Below are 26,924 nucleotides of genomic sequence, written 5' to 3'. Positions count from 1 at the left end.
CTTTTGGCATTAAGTACAGTCCAAATCCTTCCTCAAAGCTCCTGTGCTGCTCCGTAATTTAAATGGCCCCCAGGCTGCTGATGTAAAACCATCCAACCTGCACAGAATGGCCCACAATCAAAAAGAAACTCATCCAGAAGCAGGACGGGACAAAGATCCAATACAATGGTACCTCGGGAGCATGTTTAACTAGACTGGGAGAAAGAGAGAGAGAGAGAGAGAGAGAGAGAGAGAGAGAGAGAGAGAGAGAGAGAGAGAGAGAGAGAGAGAGAGAGAGAGGGAGGGAATGGGTGACAGAAAGAGAAAGATAAGGGTTATTAAGTATCCTTATTGTAGTATTAAAGTTAAAGACGCTGTGCAGTTGGGGACTCCGGCAGGACTCGCTATGGCAGCATAACTAAAACTGAAAGCCAGAAGGTAACACAGACATGAGGGATCTCTGGGATAAGAGGGGTAATACCACTGTCAACAAACCTCAGTGAACATGTGAAAGTGAGGGAATGACAGCATACAAATATCCCAGTTACACAAACACTCTATATTCATGATCCCTCCCTAGATCTGCTCCTTTACTTAAGAAAAACAAACAAGCCAGTACCGACCGGCTTTGATCAAAGCATCTTCTTCAAGTATACTTTATACATTGCCTCATACAAAAAACTTTAGGACTTTAACACAAGGCAAGTCTCACATCATAGCTGTTGGTGCCACTTTGCCCTCTTTCTATAAGGCAGAAATTAGCGTATGGGGCGTGCCATGATCAGTGGCACTAAAAACCTTCAGGTAGATAGGGTTTGATTCAGATTAACAGTCCCCAGAAAAAAAAAAAGTCAAATATATAGAAAACAGACAATGCTAGCAATATGGTGATTAATGGTGCACAACATGATGCAAGCAACAATTTGAAAACAAATATGATTTTGTTGAATATGAAGTCAAGGAATTGTTTTTAAAAGTGTCTTTTTCATTGCTAGATCAGAGTCCTTCCTTGGTCATTTACTCTAAAGCCCAGAGCCATCAACACCATTGACCATATTTTGTCCATCTGGGTCAGTAAAACTTCCTGCAGGGGCACTTGGGTCTTTCAACTACTAATTAAAACAGCAGTGGTAATTAAGGTCTTGCTGAGCATCTTGAAACCACACATGGGGCTGATTAGTTGCTGAGTCTTGCACAAAGTGCAAGTTAATGATGGCAGTTGTGGGCCAGAGCCTCCTATTGTAGCTAGTTTGTCTGATACTATCAGGAAGAACCACAACTGGCATGTATCCACTTTGTATTAGATATCCACATGAGCCTTGAAAAGTTTCTTCCCATAACTCTGGTACCACCCCAAGGGTAAAATTTTTACTCTGCCTAATAAATGTTTAAATGTAATCTTGATTGTGTATCTGTCACCCTGTGGCACATACCCGGCAGATGATATGCTTTCAGTGAAAAGAGTTGTGTGAGCACACATAGGGAAATTCATTGCAAAGCAGGAAGAGCCACTTGTGACCTTGTGTCACAATGACACCAATTCAGCCCAAAGCATTTGTGATACAGTTGTATGCTGATACCCCACTTTTGGAATGACTAGAGTTGGCAGAAGGCATTGAAATCCAATAAATGTTAGAGTGACTCTTACATTCTAAGTAAATATAACCAATATTACCAATAATAGGGCAATAAACAAATTCAGTTGGTTTGCCTCAATTCTGGGCACTGTATGTCAAACCTGCAACATGTGAGACAGGGCTGAGGAGCCCTTCTGGGTTCCTGTCCAGGATATCCTAGATCCCAAACTTATCAGGGACTTTCACATGCTCTTCCTTGACCGTCTTGGGAGAAACATCAGGCAGGTTTTTTCCCTGCGCTACTGCTAAATATTAGTATGCGCTTCCTTATGGACTATTTAAGAGGTTGCACTTCCTTTGTTCTTTGCTAGTTTTTTTTTTTTTTTTACCCAGCCACTCCCACTTTGACTCTTTGAAAAGTTTTTCCTTGCTCAGTATTTTTGTATGTTTTTCCTTGCCCTCTCTCTCTTTTTTTTGCATTCTTTTTTTTTTATGGTTTTTACTTTTCCTTAGTTTACAGTGCAAAGTAATAGAGAGTATGTAAGGGAAGTAAAGAAAAGAGTGCAGGCAGGGTGGAGTGGGAGGAGAAGAATGACAGGAGTGATTTGTGATAGAAGAGTATCTGCAAGAATGAAACGTTTATAGGTCTGTGGTGAGACCTGCGATGTTGTATGGATTAGAGACAGTGGCATTGAGTAAAAGACAGGAGGTGGAGCTGGAGGTAGCAGACCTGAAGATGTTAAGGCTGAAAACGATGTTTTCGTTGGGAGTGACGACGATGGACAAGATTAGAAATGAGTTTATTAGAGGGACAGCGCAAGGTGAGGGAGGTGAGATTGAGATGGTTTGGACATGTGCAGAGGAGGGACATGAGGTATATCGGTAGGAGAATGCTGAGGATGGAGCCACCAGGAAGAAGGAAAAGAGGAAGGCCAAGGAGGAGGTTTATGGATGTGGTGAAGGAAGACATGCAGGTAGTTGGTGTTAAAGAGGCAGATATAGAGGACAGGGTGGTATGGTGACGGATGATCTGCTGTGGCGACCCCTAATGGGAGAAGCCGAAAGAAGAAGAATAATAATTAGAAGACTTTGCCGTAGTTTATTGTCCTTTTTTTTGGGCTGATATTTTCTATTATATTTTTCAGTTTTTTGCCGCTGCCTCTTACTCATTACTTACATCACGCTTCTCCCTTCTTAGTTTCCTTCCCAATTCCTCAATAAATGTCTCATTGGTGCTGCTGCATGGTGCGTCCTCGGCCTCCCCTGTGGCACATCGGTAGAGTGTTAGACTCCCAACCTAACAACTCCGGTTAAAGCCCCAGTCATAACACTGTGCAGCTTAAAGTATAGATAGATCTATAAGTGGTAGCAGTATAGATTCCTCTAAAACAACTCAACATACAAGTGAACATGCTGGAAGCACTCATGCGTCTGTGTTTGAGGCCAGCTTCTGTACCTGATGCATATCACAAGGACTCAACTTCTTTGATTGACCCACGCAAGGCCTGTTCTAAGTGAAACCCGTCTTGGAAAATCCCTGTATGACGATGGCTTTGCATGGTTACATGATGTACAGATGTTATCACTTAGGGTGTACTCACTTTTGTTGCCAGCGATTTTGACATTAATGGCTGTAGGTTGTTATTTTCATAGGACAGAAAATCTATACTGCTATACAAGCTGCACATTGACTACACTAAAATATTTCCATATTTTCCAATATTTCATTTCTATAGTATTTTACCACGAGAACATATACTAAAATGATTGCTGAAATCTGAGGGGCTGGTAGCAGTATTTAAGTCGGGAATTTAAGCACATTGTCTATGTTCAACATTCTACAACATTGTTCAATTCAGATTTTTGAGATATACAGTGTTTTTAAAACTTGGTCAATCGATATAGCTGGTGCTAATCTTTGCCTTCCATGATATTTTTTGACACTGACTGCATGATTTCAAGTCCTCCATGTTCAAAAGTGATTACTAGCATTAGGCAGGGTTCAGCAGTTTGCTACAGAAATTAATAGCTCAATTACATTTATACAGATATGGACAAAGTTGTTCACATCTTTCCATGATAATCAAGAACCCACAATTTTCTCTAAAATAATTTGAAACAGACAAAAATGATTGCCATCGTTCTTTGTTTATTGCACATTTATTTTAAAAACAACAGAGCTATTAATGGTTTAATAAAACATTCTAAATAATAAAACAAATGAAAATATCACGGACAAAAATAATTCGACACTCAAAATAATATTTTGTTTGCACAACCTTTAGAAGCTATTACTGCAAACAAGCAACTTCTGTAGCACTCAATGAGACCTCTGCACCTGTCAACAGGTAGGTTGCCAAATTGCTCCTTCTGTCTCAGGTTTAAAGAGTGCCTTCTCCAGACTGCATGTTTCAACTCTTCCCATAGAGGTTTAACAGGATTCAAAACAGGGCTCATTAGAGGACACTTTAGAATGGTCCAGTGTTTTGTTCTTAGCCATTCTTGGGTGCTTTCATCTATATTGTTTGGGTCATTATCCTGTTGGAGTACCCATTTGTCCACATCCGTAGTAGTGAAGGATGCAGCTTTTCCAGGAAAAAGCAACTGTTTCACTAAGTAGCATGCAACATGTTTTTTAAGATACACTGCTGCTTTTCATCTTCCAGTATGCACAACATAGGGTTCAATCATTCAGATGTAGAATGAGCATTGATGCATGCACTTCTTGCACAAACATATCTGGCAATTTTATTTACGTTTATGAGTATAAAGAATTGCAGTGCACCTTTGTTTGTATGTAAACCATACAAAAAAATTGTGTTGATGTCCACAGTTTTAAGCATTAAAAGTGTTACCTATGTTATTGTTGTTAACTACCAAGCTTGTTTAGAAAGTGAACGGAAGTAACAGTGTGTTAATTTTCTTCTGTTGAATAAATGTGATGGAGCAATCAAAAGATTAAAATAGATAAGTTCTGATTGGAGCAAGACAAGTATTTTGCCTAATTTCTAGCATCAGCCATGTCTAGCATATGTCTAGCATCAACCAATCAGATGTAGAGAAAAAGAAAGGACTATGACTATGATGTGGATACAATGTCCACATCATAGTAATAGCAATGCACTTTTTTATAGTTATCATTCGGTTTATCTAATATTTTGCTTTAAATTGTGGCTTATGCTGATCTAACAGCATATGCTTATTATTATTAGCTTCTAGTTTTGTCATCACAAAAATCATTTGTTCATCACAATCCCTGGTCTGCCCTTGTCATTGTTACACTAAGTGGATATATGTGTATTTAATATGGAGAATATATATCTACGTATTACCAGTATAAACTTTCTTTTCGGCTTCTCCCGTTAGGGGTCGCCACAGCGGATCCTCCGCACGTTTGATTTGGCACATGTTTTACGCTGGATGCCCTTCCTAACGCAACCCTCCCCAATTTATCCGGGCTTGGGACCGGCACTAAGAGTGGCTGGGGATGGTTCCCTGACCGGGAATCGAACCCGGGTCGCAGCCGTGGGAGCGCTGCATCTTAACCACTAGACCACCAGGGGACCCTACGTATTACCAGTATAAATATAAATAAATATACGTTTTTTTATATGATAAAGCTTATTTCATCTTACCATAACTGGCAAATAAAACAACCATTATAAAAAAATCCTGGTAAAATGTTTGCAATAACAAGATTACAATTTTTTTCTGACTGATTATGTTCATTGTTTTTAAAGTGAAAAAAAGGAAAATGGCACCAGGATTATTCACTAGAGACAAGAAAATCAGCAAAAAATTTATCTAAATAATAATGTCCCTTGGTGTTTGAGATCATGTATGCATATTGAAATTCTTTAAAAATCTTTTAAAAGATATATAAAATAATAACTCAAATATTTTGTTATATCTTCTTCTTCTTCCTCCTCCTCCTCTTCTTCTTCTTCTTCTTCTTCTTCTTCTTCTTCTTCCTCCTCCTCTCCTTCTTCTTCTTCTTTTTTTTTCTTCCATTAAGGGTCACCACAGCGGATCATCCATCTCCATACTCCTCTATCCTCTATATCTGCCTTATTTAAACCAACTACCTGCATGTCTTCCCTCACTTCCCTCCTCTGCACAAGTCCAAACCATCTCAATCACGCCTCCCTCACCTCGTCTCCAAGATGTCCTACATGCACTGGTCCTCTAATAAACTAATTTCTAAACTTGTCCATCCTTGTTACTCACAATCTCCATCTCAGCATCTTCAACACTGCCACCTACAGCTCCACCTTCTATCTTTTACTCAATGCCACTGTTATTAAACCATAAATTTACATTTACATTTACATTTGCGACATTTAGCAGACGCCCTTATCCAGAGCGACGTACAAAAGTGCTTGGAGTCTCTAGCAATGAATAATTCTACAGTTCATACAACATCACAGATCTCACCACAGTCTTATAAACTTATAAACATTCCCTTTCACTCTGGCAGATACCCTTCTATCACAAATCACTCCTGCTACTCTTCTCCACCCACTCCACCCTGCCTGCACTCTTTTCTTCACTTCTCTAACACACTCTCTGTTACTTTACACTTTTGACCCCAGGTACCTGAACTCCTCCACCTTCTCCACCTCTTCTCCCTGCAACCGCACCACTCCACTGCCCTCCTTCTCATTCACACACATGTACTCTGTCTTACTCCTACTGACTTTCATTCTCCTTCTCTCCACTGCATACCTCCACCTCTCCAGGCTCTTCTCAACCTGCTTCCTACTCTCACCACAAATAACAATATTATCCGCAAACATCATAGTCCATGGAGACTCCTGTCTGACCTCTTCTGTCAACTTGTCCATCACCACTGCAATCGGGAAAGGGCTCAGAGCCGATCCTTGATGCAGTCCAACCTTCACCTTGAACCAGTCTGTCGTTCCTAATGCCCACTTAACTGCTGTCACACTGTCCTCATACATGTCCTGCACCACCCTCACATACTAATCTGACACACCTGACTTCCTCATACAATACCACAACTCCTCTCTCGGCACCCTGTCATACGCTTTCTCTAAATCCATAAACACACAATGCAACTGCTTCTGACCTTCTCTATACTTCTCCATCAACATCCTCAAAACAAATAATGCCTCCGTGGTACTCTTCCTCTGCATGAAACCATACTGCTGCTCACAGATGGTCACCTCTTCTCTCAGCCTGGCTTCCGCTACTCTTTCCCATAACTGCATGGTGTGACTGATCAACTTAATTCCCCTGTAGTTACTGCAGGTCTGCACATCTCACTTATTCTTAAAGATCAGTACCAGCACACTTCTTCTCCATTCCTCAGGCATCCTCTCACCTTTCAAAATGTTTAACAATCTTGTTAAAAACTCCACTGCCTCTCTCCTAAACATCTCCATGCTTCTACTGGTATCTCATCTGGTCCAACCGACTTTCCACTCTTCATCCTCTTAATCACTGCTCTCACTTCCTCCTTACTAATCCTATCCACTTCCTGCTTAACCATCTTTTCCATTTTTCAAATTTTCCTCGGTCATCAGCTGCTCAACAAACGCCCTCTATCTTTTTGACACACTCTCCTCACCAGTCAACACAAATCTTATATATTTATAATATATAAAAGTTTTTGTTATATGCACCGAGCTAATAACATGACAAAAAATATATTTGAAAAATGTTAAAGTTTAAAAAAAATTTTTTATACGTAACAGAGCAAAGACTAAGTTATAACTCATTTCTACATTGTGATAAACTGATGAATCCTAATTAACAGAATTGTTTTTAATTCATCACTTTCTTTTTAGAGGAAATATGGGATACACCATGTTGCTGCCCCACAACTGCAGGGTCTCCTCCCATACGTTTTGTTTACCTCCATATAAGATTTTCCTGGGTTTTTCAGTTTCTTTTCACCTACCAGAACATTATTAATGAGTGAATTGGCTACAATTTAATTGACTTGTGGGGGAGGTGGTAGCCTAGTGATTAAGGTATTGGTCTTTGAATCTGAGGGTTGTGGGTTCTAGTCCTCACCATACATGGGCCACTCTTGGGCCCTTGAGCAGGGCACTTGCTTAGTGCTTAGTTGTGGAAATAGGGAGAAAGAACTCTGCCATATATGGCCCCAAGCCCGGTTGCAAAAGGAGGAGGGTGGACATCGGGCTAACAACCCGAACCTGTAGCAAAACTGCTACAGAAACGGCAAGTAAGCATATAGTCTTCTTGTACATACCCCACATAAGGATAATCATTTAAATGTTTGATGTAAAATGAACACATGCCCAAGTTTACAAAATATTTCACCTAGTCAACTGTTTAAAGCTTCAGCATTGAATGGAACAACATTGATTCTTCCTTTTGTACAAGGCTTAAACACTGAAATAAATAAAATGGAATAGCTATCCCAGAATAAGTTGCTTTAGCAATATGTTTAATCCATGGTTATCTTCTGACTAATGTTTGGTTCTTTATACATTCAAAGCTTCATATTATGTCATTATTGGCTTGGTCCTTTTTTTTGTCCAGGGGTGTGGTGTCTTTCTGAAAAGTTCATGTCCGTTTCAACACTGATATCAGCCACAAAATTGCAGCCCCCCCCCATACAAAAAACTCTAAATCTTTCTTTCTTTCTTTCTTTCTTTCTTTCTTTCTTTCTTTCTTTCTTTCTTTCTTTCTTTCTTTCTTTCTTTCTTTCTTTCTTTCTTTCTTTCTTACTTACTTACTAACTTACTTACTTACTTACTTACTTACATACTTTTTTTTTTCCAGCCTGGTTTTTTGTTGGCTTCTACAATTTCTGCTGAGTGAATAAAAATAATACAGGGGGGAAAAAAATGTATAAATAAAAAAAGGAAATACAATCATCACACCACACCACAAAGTGCTCTCCAAGGTCTTCTGTTTTCCAGGTCTGGCTATACATATGTTGGGCCAGTTTAATATCTAACAGACATTTATAGCTAATAAATTAAGAGATGAATGCAAACCATATGCCACTGAGGTGGCGGTGGGGGGGTGGTGGGTATTTGCGAAAGGTCCTGCATCAAAGCCTGTTCTACGGATCATAACGTATTAGTTCGCTTTTTCCAGTCCAGCGAAATTAGGAAGGGAACCACAAACTTTCTGGTGATGGGAAACACATGAGTGTGGACAGGAGACCAGGAGCCTATTACATGGGTGAGGGTGCAGCTTTAAAGAGCATCAGTTAAAACAATTACAGGCTGCCTGTGTGTGTGTGTGTGTGTGTGTGTGTGTGTGTGTGTGTGTGTGTGTGTGTGTGTGTGTGTGTGGTTGCATGTTTATATTTGTTTCTGTTGCTGTGTGTAAGTATAAGCTGAATTTGCCAGACAGTAACGTACATCAATGAGAATGAACTTCATTGGGGCTTATAACCGTTTTTGTCTCAACATGTACACTTGTGATTTTTATACAGAATGCGTTCACTTCATAGCAAGTAAGATGAAAACTATTCTAAAGGGTACGCTTAATGCATCAATAATGCATCACGCAAACATACATTATTGTACAAAACTTATAACATCAATGTATCAAATCAAAGTCGAAAGGAGTTAATAATATTCATCGCACAGTTTAAAACTTTACTAATGCATAACATCTGACTCTTTTTACATACACATGGGCTTCATTTGAGTGGATATGAAGAAAAATACTTTAATAAATGAGGTATGAATGCTCCAAAGAGAGGAGGATTTGCACCTTTTAAAAAAAAGATAGAAAAAAAAAGTCTAGAAACATATTTGGAACTTTGAAAAATCAAAATATTTTTGCTTTTTGATAAAAAAAAGTAACAAATATGTAGTAGAATAAGCATAGTACAATAATAACTAATAATAGCTCATATTTTATGGACAATGGAAAATCCAAGACACAAACCACAAAATGCCACAAGGCTAAGAACATAGCTGGCTCCTGTCATTAACCCCTTCAACTCTCTGCTTATTAATCTCTAATTCATCTTTAAGCATGATGTTAAAAGCTTACTATAAATTATTCAGTAACTACGGCAAAACTAAAAGTTCTTGAGAACAAGAAAGGTATTGTATATCTGGGAGTAAGATGGGTTAATATATATCATCATAATTCTGTTTTGTTGGAGCATAGAAGCTGAAGATTTCTGAGGAGAGCCACAGGGCATGTCAAGCTCAGGACTTGTAGAAAAATACTCCTGCAGGAGAAAAATGAAGGAAAGAAAGGGGTGTGGGAGAAAGAGACAGAGAAAAGAGAGAGAAAGAGCAAACAAGAGGCATCAAAGCTTATGGCTTAAGGCCATAATTAACTACTGTTTTGTTGAAATGTGAATGAATGCATTTTGCAGAAACGCTGCCTTTATTTAGACGTGTCTTAATAAGAAAAATTCATTTTAATAAATGGTTGAAAATGCATTTTATTTGGACTTGACATCTTACATAAAACTACCTATCTTTATGAATTTGGGTTATGTTTCTACATGATGACCTCAGCAGGCACACATGCTGTTATATTAGTAAACCAGAGCTACATAACCCAGTCCACAGTAACCAAACTTTCTCGTATTGCTACTATGTACTTTACACACAAGCCATTATATAGTCATTAACTAAATGAGAAAAAGATCTCAATGTAAAAGAATGTCCAATATGAATATCCAAAAATGTTGATTTAGTGTGGACAATTAATAAGGAAAATGTGATTGTTTACCTGTGCTTTGGCCGCTCTTGTGTCAGACTATGATGAATTTCTCAGATGGGCAAATATACAATTGAGGTCATAAGGTAACAAATGTTATATATATATATATATATATATATATATATATATATATATATATATATATATATATATATATATATATATATATATATATATATATATATATATACAGTGAGGAAAATAAGTATTTGAACACCCTGCTATTTTGCAAGTTCTCCCACTTAGAAATTATGGAGGGGTCTGAAATTGTCATCGTAGGTGCATGTCCACTGTGAGAGACATAATCTAAAAAAAATAATCCATAAATCACAATGTATGATTTTTTAACTATTTATTTGTATGATACAGCGACAAATAAGTATTTGAACACCTGAGAAAGTCAATGTTAATATTTGTTTGTTTGCAATTACAGAGGTCAAACGTTTCCTGTAGTTTTTTACCAGGTTTGCACACACTGCAGGAGGGATTTTGGCCCACTCCTCCACACAGATCTTCTCTAGATCAGTCAGGTTTCTGGCCTGTCGCTGAGAAACACGGAGTTTGAGCTCCCTCCAAAGATTCTCTATTGGGTTTAGGTCTGGAGACTGGCTAGGCCACGCCAGAACCTTGATATGCTTCTTACAGAGCCACTCCTTGGTTATCCTGGCTGTGTGCTTCGGGTCATTGTCATGTTGGAAGACCCAGCCTCGACCCATCTTCAATGCTGTAACTGAGGGAAGGAGGTTGTTCTTCAAAATCTCACAATACATGGCCCCGGTCATCCTCTCCTTAATACAGTGCAGTCGCCCTGTCCCATGTGCAGAAAAACACCCCCAAAGCATGATGCTACCACCCCCATGCTTCACAGTAGGGATGGTGTTCTTGGGATGGTACTCATCCTTTTTCTTCCTCCAAACACGTTTAGTGGAATTATGACCCAAAAGTTCTATTTTGGTCTCATCTAACCACATGACTTTCTCCCATGACTCCTCTGGATCATCCAAATGGTCATTGGCAAACTTAAGACGTGCCTGGACATGTGCTGGTTTAAGCAGGGGAACCTTCCGTGCCATGCATGATTTCAAACCATGACGTCTTAGTGTATTACCAACAGTAACCTTGGAAACGGTGGTCCCAGCTCTTTTCAGGTCATTGACCAGCTCCTCCCGTGTAGTTCTGGGCTGATTTCTCACCTTCCTTAGGATCATTGAGACCCCACGAGGTGAGATCTTGCATGGAGCCCCAGTCCGAGGGAGATTGACAGTCATGTTTAGCTTCTTCCATTTTCTAACGATTGCTCCAACAGTGGACCTTTTTTTCACCAAGCTGCTTGGCAATTTCCCCGTAGCCCTTTCCAGCCTTGTGGAGGTGTACAATTTTGTCTCTAGTGTCTTTGAACAGCTCTTTGGTCTTGGCCATGTTAGTAGTTGGATTCTTACTGATTGTATGGGGTGGACAGGTGTCTTTATGCAGCTAACGACCTCAAACAGGTGCATCTAATTTAGGATAATAAATGTAGTGGTGGTGGATATTTTAAGGGCAGACTAACAGGTCTTTGAGGGTCAGAATTCTAGCTGATAGACAGGTGTTCAAATACTTATTTGCAGCTGTATCATACAAATAAATAGTTTAAAAATCATATATTGTGATTTCTGGATTTTTTTTTTTAGATTATGTCTCTCACAGTGGACATGCACCTACGATGACAATTTCAGACCCCTCCATGATTTCTAAGTGGGAGAACTTGCAAAATAGCAGCGTGTTCAAATACTTATTTTCCTCACTGTATATATTAGCATTTTGCAGATCTGACCTACATTTACAAACTAAATTCTAATATTTGTTCAATAAAATTGTATTAATTTATTCCCAACAGTTCTCTTCATTTCGTATAAGTTGATGTTAGATTTTTTTGTCCAATCAGATTTCAGCTTCTATGTGCTATGTCAATCTAATCTGCCCAGGGCTTGCAAAGTGCTGGCCCTTTTACCACAGAGAATATTAGCAACGGGTCTGTTTCTTTAACCAATCAGATTTTAGTTTCGCCTCGCAGGGCCAGCTAGCTGGCCCAGAATATCGTCAGCATTTTTGCGTCTGATTGGTTTGTCAGAGCGAAACTGTTAAAGCCAAGTTTGACTGGCAAAATACGTGTGTAGCCCTGCACACATTAATACATATTTTTTTTAATGCCTACGGATATATATATATCTATATATATATATATATATATATATATATATATATATATATAGTATAAGGATAACGTATATATATAGTATAAGGATATAGTATAAACTAACGATTATATTACGATTATATTATGACTATTTTGATAATCAATTAATCTGAAATTTTTTTTTTATTTTTTGCATATTGTAACTACATAAAAGCCCAGGGTATGTATGTATAAAAGTGTACTTAAAAAAACTTAATGTAGACATTTTAAAGCTTATAGTGGCTGCTTGTTAAAGAGTGAATGGGGGATTTTTCCTTGAACAAATTCACTAATGCTGGGTTGTTTCTTTCTGTAATCTGTCTGTAAAGAAAAAAACAAAAGAAAAAACAGCATTTTAATATGCAAGGTGAAGCAATTTTTGTACAAAACATTTGTATTGTATTTTGCAGATGGTAAGTTGACAATCATGCTGATTGCACAACCTGATGCTCGCGAGTCACGACAGAACAGATCCAGTTAGACTGTCTTGAAGTTAGCAAACAACAGTTTTTACACAATAGCACTTATATAATTTTCACATGATGAGTATATACAGTTTTTACTTACTGTGCTGATGTTTCTCCTCTTCATGTGCTTGTGCATCACTGTGGTCCTTCATGCCACACAAGCTCAGCTTTGCAAAACATCCAGGTACAGTTTTGTTTGTTGCATTTAATATAAAATGCTCCCATGCCATGGGTGACTTGGGATGCACACTTTTTCCTGCTGACGGTTGACCCTGTACTCTCCACCATCCTCAGCATTATTCTACCGATATACCCCATGTCCATCCTCTGCACAAGTCGAAACCATCTCAATCACGCCTCCCTCACCTTGTCTCCAAGACGTCCTACATGCACTGTTCCTCTAATAAACTAATTTCCAATCTTGTCCATTCTTGTCATTCACCATCTCCATCTCAGCATCTTCAACACTGCCACCTCCAGCTCCACCTTCTATCTTTTAGTTACTGTCTCTAAACCATACAACATCGCACGTTTCACCACAGTCCTGGCAGTCTTTTCCACCCACTCCACCCTGCCTGCACTCTTTTCTTTACTTCTCTAACACACTCTCCATTACATTGCATTTTTGACCCCAGGTACCTGAACTCCTCCACCTTCTCCACCTCTTCTCCCTGCAACCGCACCACTCCACTGCCCTCCCTCTTCACACACACACACACACACACACACACACACACACACACACACACACACACACACACACACACACACACACACACACACACACACACACACACATGCACTCTTACTCCTACTGACTTTCATTCCACTTCTCATCAAATCACAATATCATCTGCAAACATCATAGTCCATAGAGACTCCTGTCTGACCTCGTCCGTCAACCTGTCCATCACTTTTGCAAACAGGAAAGGGCTCAGAGCCGATCCTTGATGCAATCCCACCTCCACCTTGAACCAGTCTGTCGTTCCCGAAGGAGGTGGTTGCTCAGTGGTTAAGGCTTTGGACTTTGGATCGGAAGGTCACAAGTTTAAAACCACCAAGCTGCCACTGCTGGGACCTTGAGCAAGGCCCTTAACCTTCCCCTGCTCAGTTGTAAGTCGCTCAAAATGCAATAAATGTAAATGTAAAATGTTCCTACTGCACACTTCACTGCTGTCACACTGTTGTCATACATGTCCTGCTCCACCCTCGCATACTCTGTCACACCTGACTTCCTTATACAATACCACAACTCCTCTCTCGGCACCCTGTCGTACGCTTTCTCTAAATCCACAAACACACAAGGCAACTCCTTCTGTCCTCTTCAGTAGTTCTCCATCAAATTCTTAAAGAAAATATTACATCTATAGTGCTCTTCCACGACATGAATCCATATTCAGGGAATATGGATTCCCTGATTGTTGCTCACAGATGGTCACCTCTTCACTCTCTTTTCTGCACTTCCCCATTCCACCACCTTTTACCCTGTTTGTCTTCCTTTCTTTTCCCAGATGTCACACCAAGTACCTTTCTAGCTGTATCCCTTATAACCTCTCAGTAGTTGCCCAATCATCCAGCACCTCTTTACCACCACCTAGTCCCTGTCTGACCTCTTCCCTGAATCTCACACGACAGTCTTCCTCCTTCAGTTACTACCATCTTATCCATTTTTCAGTCCTCGCTCTCCTCCTCATCTTCTTTACCTCCAAAGCCATCCTGGAGACCACCATCCAATGCTGTCTAGCTACACTGTCCCCTGCCAACACTTTACAGTCCCCAATCTCCTTCAGGTTGCATCTCCTACATATAACATAGTCCACCAGCAGTGTTGTGCTAGTTACTAAGAAATAGTTACTAGTTACAGTTACTAGTTACTTCATTCAAAAAGTAACTCAATTACTTTACAAAAAGTAATGCGTTACTGTTAAAAGTAACTTTTTAGTTACTTTTTTAAAGAACGTTCTTTACTGTTCCCATTAATGCCCTTTTATGCGTTATGGTCTCTACAAACACAAAACTGACTTAAACACAAAGTAATTTTTAAACACTATTTTATTGAAGTCAGACCAACACAAACTGAATATATCACAAGGATTTCTGAAATAAATAACAAAACAAGCTGAATAATATATTCACAATCAAAAACTAAAGTTGCTTTTGCATTATAAAAGCTGTTTTGTTGAGCTCTTAAAAATGTTCCTTTCACAGCTTAAGTATGAAAACTATCAACAATGTACAACAGAACACCGGGTTGTTTCTGAAGGAGCTTCGGCAGATTGGAGTTGCTGTTTATCGCAGTAGATATAACCTTCAAACCAGAAAGACACAACTTACATTTGACTAAAAAGGTCTTTATACTCAACTAAAGTGAAATAATGAGCATATTTCCACTTTGAGAAACTCGTCTTGCTCTCGCCTCGACTCGCCATTACTGCCGCACAGCCCCGAATAAACGGAGACACGCCCACAGTGCATTCCTAGGTTCACCTTCTACCACTTCATCTAACTCACTCCAGAATTTTTCCTTCTCGTCCATCTCACAGCCCACTTGCGGAGAATAAGCACTGATGAAATTTACCATCACCCCTGTAACTTCCAGCTTCATGTTCATCTCTCTTCACCTCCACTACACTCTTGCTCTACTCTTCCTTTAGAATCACCCCTAATTAAGTGGGGGCCAAGGTTGTTTAGTTTGTTTGTTTAGTCTGCCATTGCTAATGCTAGCGCTATGGATTCTTTATCGTTTGCCTCAAGAATTTCCCTTTAAAAAATCCTGACAATTTGTTCAAGTATGCCGAAATAAGTAGAGCAGTTAAATAGATCAGATCTTTAAAAAATGTAATGTAACACACACACACACACACACACACACACACACACACACACACACACTTATATACACATTTTTTGTATTACCCAAATTGGGTCTAACAAATGGAAACTAATAAAATGTTCCATTTATTGAATTTTATTTAATAAATTTAATTTGTGCCAATTTAATCAATTGCTTAACTTAAACAATATAATTAAAAAATTATTGCGTGAATGTTTTTTTTTTTTTTTTTTTTATAAGTTATTTCACACAGCAGATGTTCACATAAAGTCCACAATATACCATTTACACAACTAGCCCACTTAACAAGTTTACACCAATCATTCTGTACAAATGCACCCCCTGGCTATTCATATATCATGTTGCCTTGTGTTTTCACCTTTGAAAATGAATGTTTTCACCTTTTTCATTAGTAGATGGATTTGGAATCATAGAGACACTGTTTGATATATTGTAAAATATGCAGAAGATGTTGAAAAAACAAACAATGTACAGTTCCAGTGTACAGAAAGATTTTTATTCTTAACACGAATTGCCGTTTTAACAGCCCAAAGGCAACCAAGTGACTCATGAAAAACTATCACAAAACAGTCATTTATCATGCACTTAATAACACACACTATTAGGAATAAAGCATATACAGTTGAACACTTAAACTGGTTCATTTCTGTTAATTCATTTATTATTGTGTCTTGTGGCCCATGTGAAAACATGCTATGTGGAAGCATAATAAAGTTTATACAGGGCAAAATACTTCCTCATTGTTTTTGTTTTTTCAAATTATTAACAAGTTGCATATTATGCAAGGCATATGTAAACTTATGACCTCAACTCTACTTCCACTTTCTCTAAAAATTGTTTACCATTCAATAACCACAGCCCTGAATAAACTCCATATGACTTTCGGATGCTGTCCACACATAAGCTAAAGCAGGCTGATGTAGAGAGACAAGGAAATGTCTCATATCTTTCTTCTCTAGTGAACTGCAAAGTCTGCACTCTCCTCATCCTACCTTTCTCCTAACTCTCAAAAACCATTGCACCATTCCCCCTCTATTGCATGCTTTATTGACATTTTTATTATATTACTTTTTGCAGGGAGGGATTTTAAATTTAAAGGACAAAGTTTGGAAAAGATTCTGGTTAGACACCAGGTTGGACATTGTGTATTGATAAGTATATGTGTTCATTCTAATAACAATCATGTATGTATGTATGTATGTATGTATGTATGTATGTATGTATGTATGTATGTATGTATGTATGTATGTATGTATGTATGTATGTATGTATGTATGTATGTATGTATGTATGTATATGTTTGTAGGTATGCACCTTTTTACCTTTAGGTGTACAGTATCGTGTCACTGGGGCAATACCCTCAAAGGTATACCTTCTGTACCCTTAATAGGTACATTTTGGTACCCATGTATTTTGTACCTTGCAAAGACAAATATGTAGGTTTGGTGACAAAATTGGACCTCAGTGCTATGGTTTAATAATGTACCTTTATCAATGGTGCAATTTTGTCTAAAACATATTAAAATGCTCATGCTTATTAAATAAATTGATGCTCTCGCCAAAATGGATTAAATTCATTATTTTCTTAAAGATTCTACAAAAAATACACTGTAAAGTCAAGGTGAAATAACTGTGTTTAAAATCATTGGAAATGTATTAAAAATACAAATATGAAAAACATCACATGTACATAAATATTCACACCCTATGTTTAATACTTTGTAAATCACCTTTTGGCACCAGTTACAGCTTCAATTCTTTTTGAATAGGATGCTATGAGCTTGTTACACCTATTTTTGGGCAGTTCCTCCCATTCTTCTTTGCTGTTTTGCTGCACAACTATTTTCAGACCTCTCCACAGATATTCAATCGTGTTCAAGTTTGGGCTCTGGCGGGCTGCTAAAGGATATTCACAGAGTTGTCCCGTGGCCACTCCTTTGTTGTCTTGGCTGTGTGCTTAGGGTTGTTGTCCTGTTGGATGATGAACCGTCACCCCAGTCTGAGATGCAAAGTGCTCTGAAGCAGGTTTTCCTCATGGGTGTCTCTGTACATTGCTGCATTCATCTTTCCGTCGATCCTGACTAGTCTCCCAGTTCCTGCCGCTAAAACACAGCATGATGCTGCCACCACAATGCTTCACCAGTGGTGGACGAAGTACACAAAGCATGTACTTGAGTAAAAGTAGAGCTACAGAGTAAGTAAAATATTACTCTAGTAAAAGTAAAAGTGCTCCCTTTAGAAAAGTATTTGCCTGCAAATAGAGTTAAGTATTCAAGTACTATGATTTATTATGACTATAATTTGCTGTTATCCTCTTGCTTAATCAACTTAGTTTATGTAAAAAGACTCTAATGTCACTCTTAGCACACCAGACTATTAATAGAATAAAGTTAAACACTCATTGATATCTATTAAAATTAGGTTTTAAATGTTTTGTTACTTCACACATTACGATAAACTAAATACAATAAATGATAATGTTATGCAGCTAAAATAAATATTATTGCTCTTTGAGAAAAAGCATAGCAGGCAACACAGTATAACCTAAGTAATATACAGTTATTAGCCCATTTCCTTAAATGCATTCGCTTATACTATCCTCATAATGATACACACCTTTATCTTTTGCACATTTTCCCATACTTCTTTTCTCTTTTTCTGAATTGGGCTCCTGAGGGTTTTTTGTCATCCATGAGTGAAGGAGTGTATGAGTGTGGGAACTTCTCTGAACGGTGGGTGCACGGGAGTCCTGACCAGGTACACTGACCATGACATGACATCATAATTTACACGACCTTGCAAATAAATGGTAAACAACAAAGCAAACAATAGTTTTTGTTTCTTTTTTGTGGCCGTCCTGTGTAACTTTTATTGAGGAGTGGCTTACAAACCTGATTAATGGAGTGGTGCATGGTTGTTCGTCTGGAAGGTTCTCCTCTCTCCACAGAGAAGCGCAAGAGCTCTTTTAAAGTGACCATCGGGTTCTTGGTCACCTCCCTGGCTAAGGCCCTTCTCCCCAAATGGTTCAGCTCGCTCTAGGAAGGGTCCTGGTGGTTCCAAACTTCTTGTATTTACGGAAGATGGAGGCCACTGTGCTCATTGGGACCTTCAATGCTGCAGAAATTTTTTTGTACCCTTTCCCAGATCTGCACCATGATACAATCCTGTCTCTGAGGTCTACAGACAATTCCTTAGACTTAATGGCTTGGTTTGTGCTCTGACAGGCACTGTTAACTGTGGGACCTTCTATAGACAGGTGTGTGCCTTTCCAGATCATGTCCAATAAACTGAATTTACCACACATGTACACCTATCAAGTTGTAAAAACATCTCAAGGATGATCAGTGGAAACAGGATGCACCTGAGCTCAATTTTGAGTGTCACAGCAAAGGCTGTGAATATATAAGATTTCTAACAACCTACTTTTACGTTGTCATTATGTGGTATTGTTTGTAGAATTTTGAGGAATATTATAAATTTAATCCATTTTGGAATAAGGCTGTAATATAACAAAATGTGGAAAAAGTGAAGCGCTGTAAATACTTTCTGGATGCACTGTAAATTGTGCAATTTTATGGATTTGCTGGGTTAACACAACCTTTGCTATCTATTCTGACTTTTTTTTATTGAAGTCTACAAAATCAACACAAGTCAACACTATCGCAGCATTCTTTAAGCTTTGAGATATTGAAAAAGTTCTTTTACATAATGCATGCTTGACACATTTGCAAGTAATTTGAATTGCTGGCCATTGGTCATGTCTCTGAAACGAGTTTGGATGTAATGCCTGTGATAACGTTCTGTGAAGCGAATAATATACCCTCCCCTTTGTTGCCATTTCCAGATTTATCAAATTGTTCCTTGACATTTTTTCTGACTTATTATGTTTAAATAACCTCTGCCTGATACATTTTCTTAAACTTTCTGCAGATGGGGTAATTATGTTTTCGATTTACAGAAATATGGGCTGTGCAAGAAAAAAAAAGTGTGTCAGAGAAGGTTTTCAAGACATGTGAAAATATCCTTAACTTTTAAACACATTTTAATTTGAACCAGGTATCCATGCTCGCTTGGGTGGAGAGCGGAGCACGGTTTCTAAATTGTCTAGTTTGGTAATTCCATATGAAGAGTGAAGATTTGTTTCTGGTTATGAGTACAACAGGTGAAGCCAGTAGCAGACATGGCTGATAGTGATCTGCCAAGCAAAATAATGTTTTGGTCACAGCCCAAGGTTGCTTGTATATGGACAACTAGTTTTCGAAGGTTAAAAATGAATGACTTTGTGTGCCAAAAAGAAGAGAGTATCTTGCATTTAATAACTTACTAGCTTAAAAAAAAAAAAGCAATAAAAAGAGAGTGACATGAGGGTTTAATGTGGGGCACAGTCTGAAGTTCAGCGGTTGCCAAGAGAAACAGTCCCTCTTCAAGTGTAGCTGTAGATGTCAGTCATGTGCTTGAATGAAAATAAGCTCATAAACGCATTTCTAGACAGGAATCAAAAAAAAAAAAAAAAAAGCAGCATCTGGAGTTCTGAATTAAACAGGTACCATCACATGATGTGTGCTTAATATATAAGTACAGGGCTTCATTATGACCAAAGCAGGTTGTATTTGCAATTTGAAAAAAAAAGACAAGAAAAACAAAATAAAACACTGCAGCCTTGTTAGTCCTAAGGTTCTCATTAGACTGAATGATCAGCAACACAATACGTGGAAAAATGTACTGTACATATGTAAACCGAGGCTGTTTTTTTTCTTTCTTGCTTAAGACTTAGAAAATACAGAACTGTTTTTTAGTTGTACAGAGGATATTTTAAAGTCAAAACCACATCCAACTGAGAGGATGAATTATTAAAACAATGGTTGTTGTTTTGCAGATGGTCCTCTATCATGTTTTTGTTGCTTGCTGTTGTGAATAAAAACTGCACAAATGTCAGTAATTGCTGAAATGCTTCAACAAAACATGGGATCAGATTTAGGAAAGCCTATTAAAATGAGTGAAGAATGCTGTCAAAATTTTCAAATGCACTTCTGTCTGTAGAAATTAGATAGACCTGCAGTTCTGATCATTACCAATTACATGAGAACACACACACACACACACACACACACACACACACACACACACACACACACACACACACACACACACACACACACACACACACACACACACACACACACACATATACAAATCCTATTTTGCAAAGCACCTAAACACTTAAGAAATATTTCTTTAGGTCCTCAGTTTCGGGATTTTAAACATAAGACACTCTTACCCAGAAGATCCAGCCCTGTGTTTGGGTAAAACCCAAATTGTCCTTCACATGCTGGTTCTGTTCAACAGTCCACACCTCACTCACCATCTGTTGATGTAGCACTGGCCTTCAAAGCCAGCATACCTCACCCCTTTTCCTTTCAGGGGGCCTCCATGCTGTTCTCAAACTATCTGCTACATCATAACCATTGTGATTTGTCCACTGCAGATAACTATTCATCCAATCCCTTGAAATAAAAAACAAACAAACAAACATTACAATGACAAATTTGTACATTTGCATCAAATGTCATGTACAAACCAATGCCTTATGCCGTAGTTACAGATGGTAACTTAGCATCTACGATGTAAAAGCCTCTGTTAAATATTTAGGTTTTTTTTTTGCTTTTTAATAATACAAATTAATCAAAGCTGCCACCAAATACTGTTATTACCACATTTATAATTTACCCGTTTAAATGAACGCCACTTATTAACACTATCAGACCTCTTTAGTTATCTTGTGCCTCAATAGGAATCTTCTCATATCAGTAGACTTATCAGTAGAATGGAGCTTATTATAACAACAAAATGGGGGACCAACACAATGTTAATGCCCATGGTTCTAAAATGAGCACAATCTGTAATGGCTGTTCTGTCTCTTAACTCAGATTTAAACCCAAGTAATCACAAAATGTATTTTTTTTATCATATGTAAAAACTACCAAAATGTCAGGACCGTTAGTTCATCACCTACAGTTTTAAGTGTAAGTGGGGCCATTATTATTCCTGCTTGAAAATCTTATATATTTTTTTCTTAACCTGCCTGAGTTATTTAAAAAACTTGGCTCTTTTTTTCTCTTACCATTATTCTTTCGGCTTCTTCCATTAGAGGTTGCCATAGTGGATCACCCTTTTCCATACTACCATGTCCTATACATCTGCCTCTTTCAAACTAACTACCTACATGTCTTCCCTCACCACATCCATAAACCTCCTCCTTGGCCTTCCTTGGAGGATATGCTCCTACTTGCTCTTGCAAAAGAGAATATACTAAGGCCATCCCTCTGTTCAGTGTCCAGGCCCTTAAGTAATAGCTGAGACTAACAGCCAGCTAGAGGGTCACAAGGTTGGAATTACATTGCAAAGCCCTATAAAAAAATCTGTTATGTAGAGACAGGCTCGCACAGGCAAATTATACTTTGGTAAAAAATATAAATAGAGTCAATATTTTAGTAGAAGTATTTACAGATTAAAAATGAGAAAGTAAATGTTTTTACTGAAATTGTCCTTCAAGAATGTTTAGATTGGGCACCTGCTCCACTCACTAAATAAATCATGATGATTTTTGTTGCCATCCTACTGTAATTATGCTTCAGATCATGTTTGTGTTACATGTCTATATAGGTTAGCTAACTCTAAATGCATGCTACATACTTACAATTTCTAAATATTGTTGAATCCGCAGTATGACTATAACTTTTCTTTCAAATATCTGTGACAATATGTAATATTTTGATATTTTTATTCTATCAGTTCACAGCATGTTAAAATGGAGGAAATATTAGATTTGTTGCCATTAGGGTCAACAACAATAAATCAGAATTAACAGAACAAAGTAGCTTTCTCCAAATTATTAAGTCACTAAGCATACTATATGTCAGCAAGCATTTCAAATGCACTTAAAGAGCCAGCTCGAGATGAGTGTGAACAGTCCCCAGACATTTAAAGGCAAGATGCTGATTATACATAATAATGTTTCTTTGCTGTAATGTATCCCTTATGCAGAATGAACAGATGATAAAAAGCACACATGCACACACAAGTACACTATTGTTATACCATTACTAGACGTCATTGACAGATTTCACAAGGTATTACATAAACCGGAATGAAATACAACAGTCAAGTGAAACCAATTTACAAACCAAGTTGAGATGAATAAGTGCCTTTACCGTTTTGCTCCGGTTGCCACAAATTCTAAAATTGTAAAACTAGTGGATTGCTTGTGAGTACTACTATATTGTACTACAAGAAAACAGGATTTGAACTGTCTCACAAAGTACACACCGAGACCTAGTGCACACAAATTTTGCTGAATTTGAAATCACTTTTGTTTGTGGTCATATAATTTAACATTTACTGCATTTTCAAGAATGAGTGACTGCTTTTTTTTTATATTTGTATCCTGACTTGTAGCCCACTTTTGTAACCACAGCTTCATTTCCAAAATCTAGTTTTTACAATTTAACTAAAGCTGTTTTTGAAAACATTTGTTTGTGGACTGCTTCCAAGCAATTACTACTTGGCAGTCCTTAAATTTAAACCTTGTACACACTGAGGCCTAGTCCAGACAAGCATTTATAATCTGTTTCTTAAACATTTTTTGTCTACAATGAAATAAGTAAAATTTAGAACATAGCATGAAGATGAGCTCATGCCATTCCTGTCATTTTCTTTATTTTGAAAATATAAACAACAACAGCAAAACATTCTTTTCTGTGGTTGCTTTTATTTACTGTGGCTGGAAAGGCAAAATGCATGAGAAGTAATGTGTCTTTAAATTTCCCCATGGACTGGACCTAAATCCTTGAGTTAGTTAAATCTTCAAGGTTGAAGATTTGAGCTATTTCGCATGCATTCTTTCCCTAAATAAATAAACAACCATCAAATGATACAGTTGAATTACTCATTCGGAGTGAAATTATACACTGTATTTAAATGATGCTTGTATATCAAATGGAATATTTAATGTAGGATTGAATGCTCTGTGGTGTCTAGGAGCCTGAAATCAATAATGGAAACAAACCCCAAATAAAGGACATGATTTCAAATGAATTTAAAAGAAACAGGCAGGAGTGCACAGAATCCCTCTAACCCCAACACTACCACTACACTGCGTCTTACACATTGTGAAAACAGACCTAATTAGTCTATGCACTGGATGCAAACTAGGAAACAGGTTCATGTGTCACTGCTGCATTCTTCACATCAAAAGTGCTTTTAATAAGGCCATTATAAATACATCAGAAAAGAATCTACTGTGATATTCAGCAAACAGGTCGATACAGGATGCGCACCATTCAGTGTTCTCTTTTTTAGGCATCATAGCTGCTCATCTAAGGTGGAGGCATATAATGATGGGCTAGTGTGCTGGGCTCTGGGTCCCTGCTGTGTTCAAAGATGCCAGTCATAGCCAAAGTACTTTATAATGGAAATAAAGGTAATATTTTCAAGCCTTTGAGGTGGAACCCAGTAATTCTTCTCTTGTTTGGTGGAGAGAAAAGAACAAATAAGATGCATGGATGAAGTGAGCAAGCAAGATGAGAATGAGAAGCTCGAGAGGCTGCTGAGAGGCTGCTGTGAATTAGTATGTGTAATTGTGTTTCAGCAGTATCTATATAACTTGTACTAAGGTCATAAAACACAGTATTTTGTTTGGAAAAAAAGCATTTCCTAAATGAATAAACTATGCAAACTATGGACTTGCTGGCACTTCAAGTACCGTTTGCTAATGTAAGGCGTTTATGGTGTATTTGTGCCTTTGATTATGGGTACATGTCTCTTTACCAACTGTTTCATTTCCATTAAATATTAATGGAAGGTAGCTTGATCTCAAAAGAACAGGGTTCCCTAAAAGCATGTAACAGAAAAGCATTGTGGGATAGGGGTCTGAGCTTCCTTATGATATTGGGCTGCCTTTTGTACTTAAAGATTCAGCAATATATAAATAAAAGAAGAAACAACAAAGTGTAAAATACAGAAAAGTCAGAAAAAAATGAAAACATTTCTTTACTTACCGCAATAAAGTGCCCTTTCTTTTAATTTATATTTTATCTTATCAGTTGTTTAAAATGGAAGATTCTGAGGTTATTTTAATTTCACAATATAACTTTGAAGGAAAACTGTAACTTTTATACTGACCGTATGATATAATGGTATAATCATGCTAAAAAAAAAATAATAAAAATAAACATTATTTACAGACAGCTTCATGACAGCTTCATGAACCCAGCCATTAGGGTTGCACAAGCCAGTGCACTCTTAGTGCCGGTCCCAAGCCCGGATAAATGAAGAGGGTTGCATTAGGAAGGGCATCCAGCGTAAAACATGTGCCAAATCAAACATGAACCAGAATTTCATACCTAATCGGTCGAGGCCTGGGTTAACAGGGTACCAGTGGAAATTGGGCTACTGTTGGCTGAAGGAGGAGAAGGAGAGGTGGAAGATGTCTACAGAGACGGCAGGAAAAGGAGAAGTGTAGGAGAGTGAAGGTTAGGTTTGGTACTATAAACATTGGTACTATGACTGGTAAAGGGAGAGAGGTAGCTGATATGATGGAGAGGAGAAAGGTAGATATGCTGTGTGTTCAGGACACCAAGTGGAAATGGAGTAAGGCCAGGAATATTGGTGGTGGGTTTAAATTGTTCTTTCATGGTGTGGATGGAAAGAAAAATGGTGTAGGGGTGACTCTGAAGGAAGAGTACAGTAAGTGTGTAGTGTAGGTGAAGAGAGTTTCTGATAGGGTGATGAACGTGAAGCTGGAAGTTTAAGGCATGATGATAAATGTCATCAGTGCTTATGCTCCACAAGTGGATTGTGAGATAGAAGAGAAGGAAAAATTCTGGAGTGAGTTAGATGAAGTGGTACAAGGTATACCTAGGAATTAAAGATTGGTGATTTCGGCAGACTTTAATGGGCATGTTGGTGAAAGGAACAGAGGGGATGAGGAGGTGATGGGTAGGTATGGTATTAAGGAGAGGAATGTGGAAGGGCAGATGGTGGTAGATTTTGCTAAAAGGATGGAAATGGCAGTGGTGAACACTTATTTTAAGAAAAGGAGCAGCATAAGGTGACGTATAAGAGTGGAGGAAGGTGCACACAGGTGGACTATGTTCTATGTAGTAGATGCAACCTGAAGGAGATTGGAGACTGTAAGGTGCTGGCAGGGGACAGTGTAGATAGACAGCATCGGATGGTGGCCTGTAGGATGGTTTTAAAGGTGAAGAAGAAGAGGAGGAGATTGAAGACTGAAAGAAGAATAAGATGGTGGAAACTGAAGAAGGAAGACTGTAGTGTGAGATTCAGGGAAGAGGTCAGACAGGGGCTCGTGGTGGTGAAGAGGTGCTGGATAAGTGGGCAACTACTGCAGAAGTGATAAGGGTGACAGCTAGAAAGGTACTTGGTGTGACATCTGAAAATAGAAAGGAAGTCAAAGAGACATGGTGGTGGAATGAAGAAGTGCAGGACAGCATAAGGAGAAAGAGGTTGGCAAAACAGAATTGGGTTTGACAGAGTGATGAGAAAAGTAGGAAGGAGTACAAGGAGATGTGGCAGCAGGTAAAGAGGGATGTGGCGAAAGCCAAGGAAAAGGCATATGAGGAGCTGTATGAGAAGTTGGACACTAGGGAGGGAGAAAAGGATTTGTACCGATTGGCCAGGCAGACGGGCGAGCTGGGAAAGATGTGCTGCAAGTTAGAGCAATGAAAGATGGAGATAAAAATGTGTTGACTAGTGAGGAGAGTGTTGGATGATGTGATGATGGTGAAGCAGGAAGTGCATAGGATTAGTAAGGAGGAAGTGAGAGCAGCGATTAAGAGGATGAAGCGTGGAAAGTTGGCTGGACCAAATGACATACCTATAGAAGCATGGAGATGTTTAGGAAAGATGGCAGTGGAGTTTTTAACAAGATTGTTCAACAGGATTTTGGAAGAGGAGAGGAAGCCTGGGGAATGGAGAAGGAGTGTGCTGGTACCGATCTTTAAGAACAAGGGTGATGTACAGACCTGCAGTAACTACAGGGGAGTTAAGTTGATCAGACACACCATGAAGTTACGGGAAAGAATAATGGAAGCCAGGCTGAGAGAAGAGGTGACCATCTG

The sequence above is a fragment of the Silurus aristotelis genome, assembly GCF_946808225.1.
Source record: "Silurus aristotelis genome assembly, chromosome: 2".
In the NCBI taxonomy this organism is placed as follows: domain Eukaryota; kingdom Metazoa; phylum Chordata; class Actinopteri; order Siluriformes; family Siluridae; genus Silurus; species Silurus aristotelis.
Note: the sequence above shows the minus strand (reverse complement) of the source record.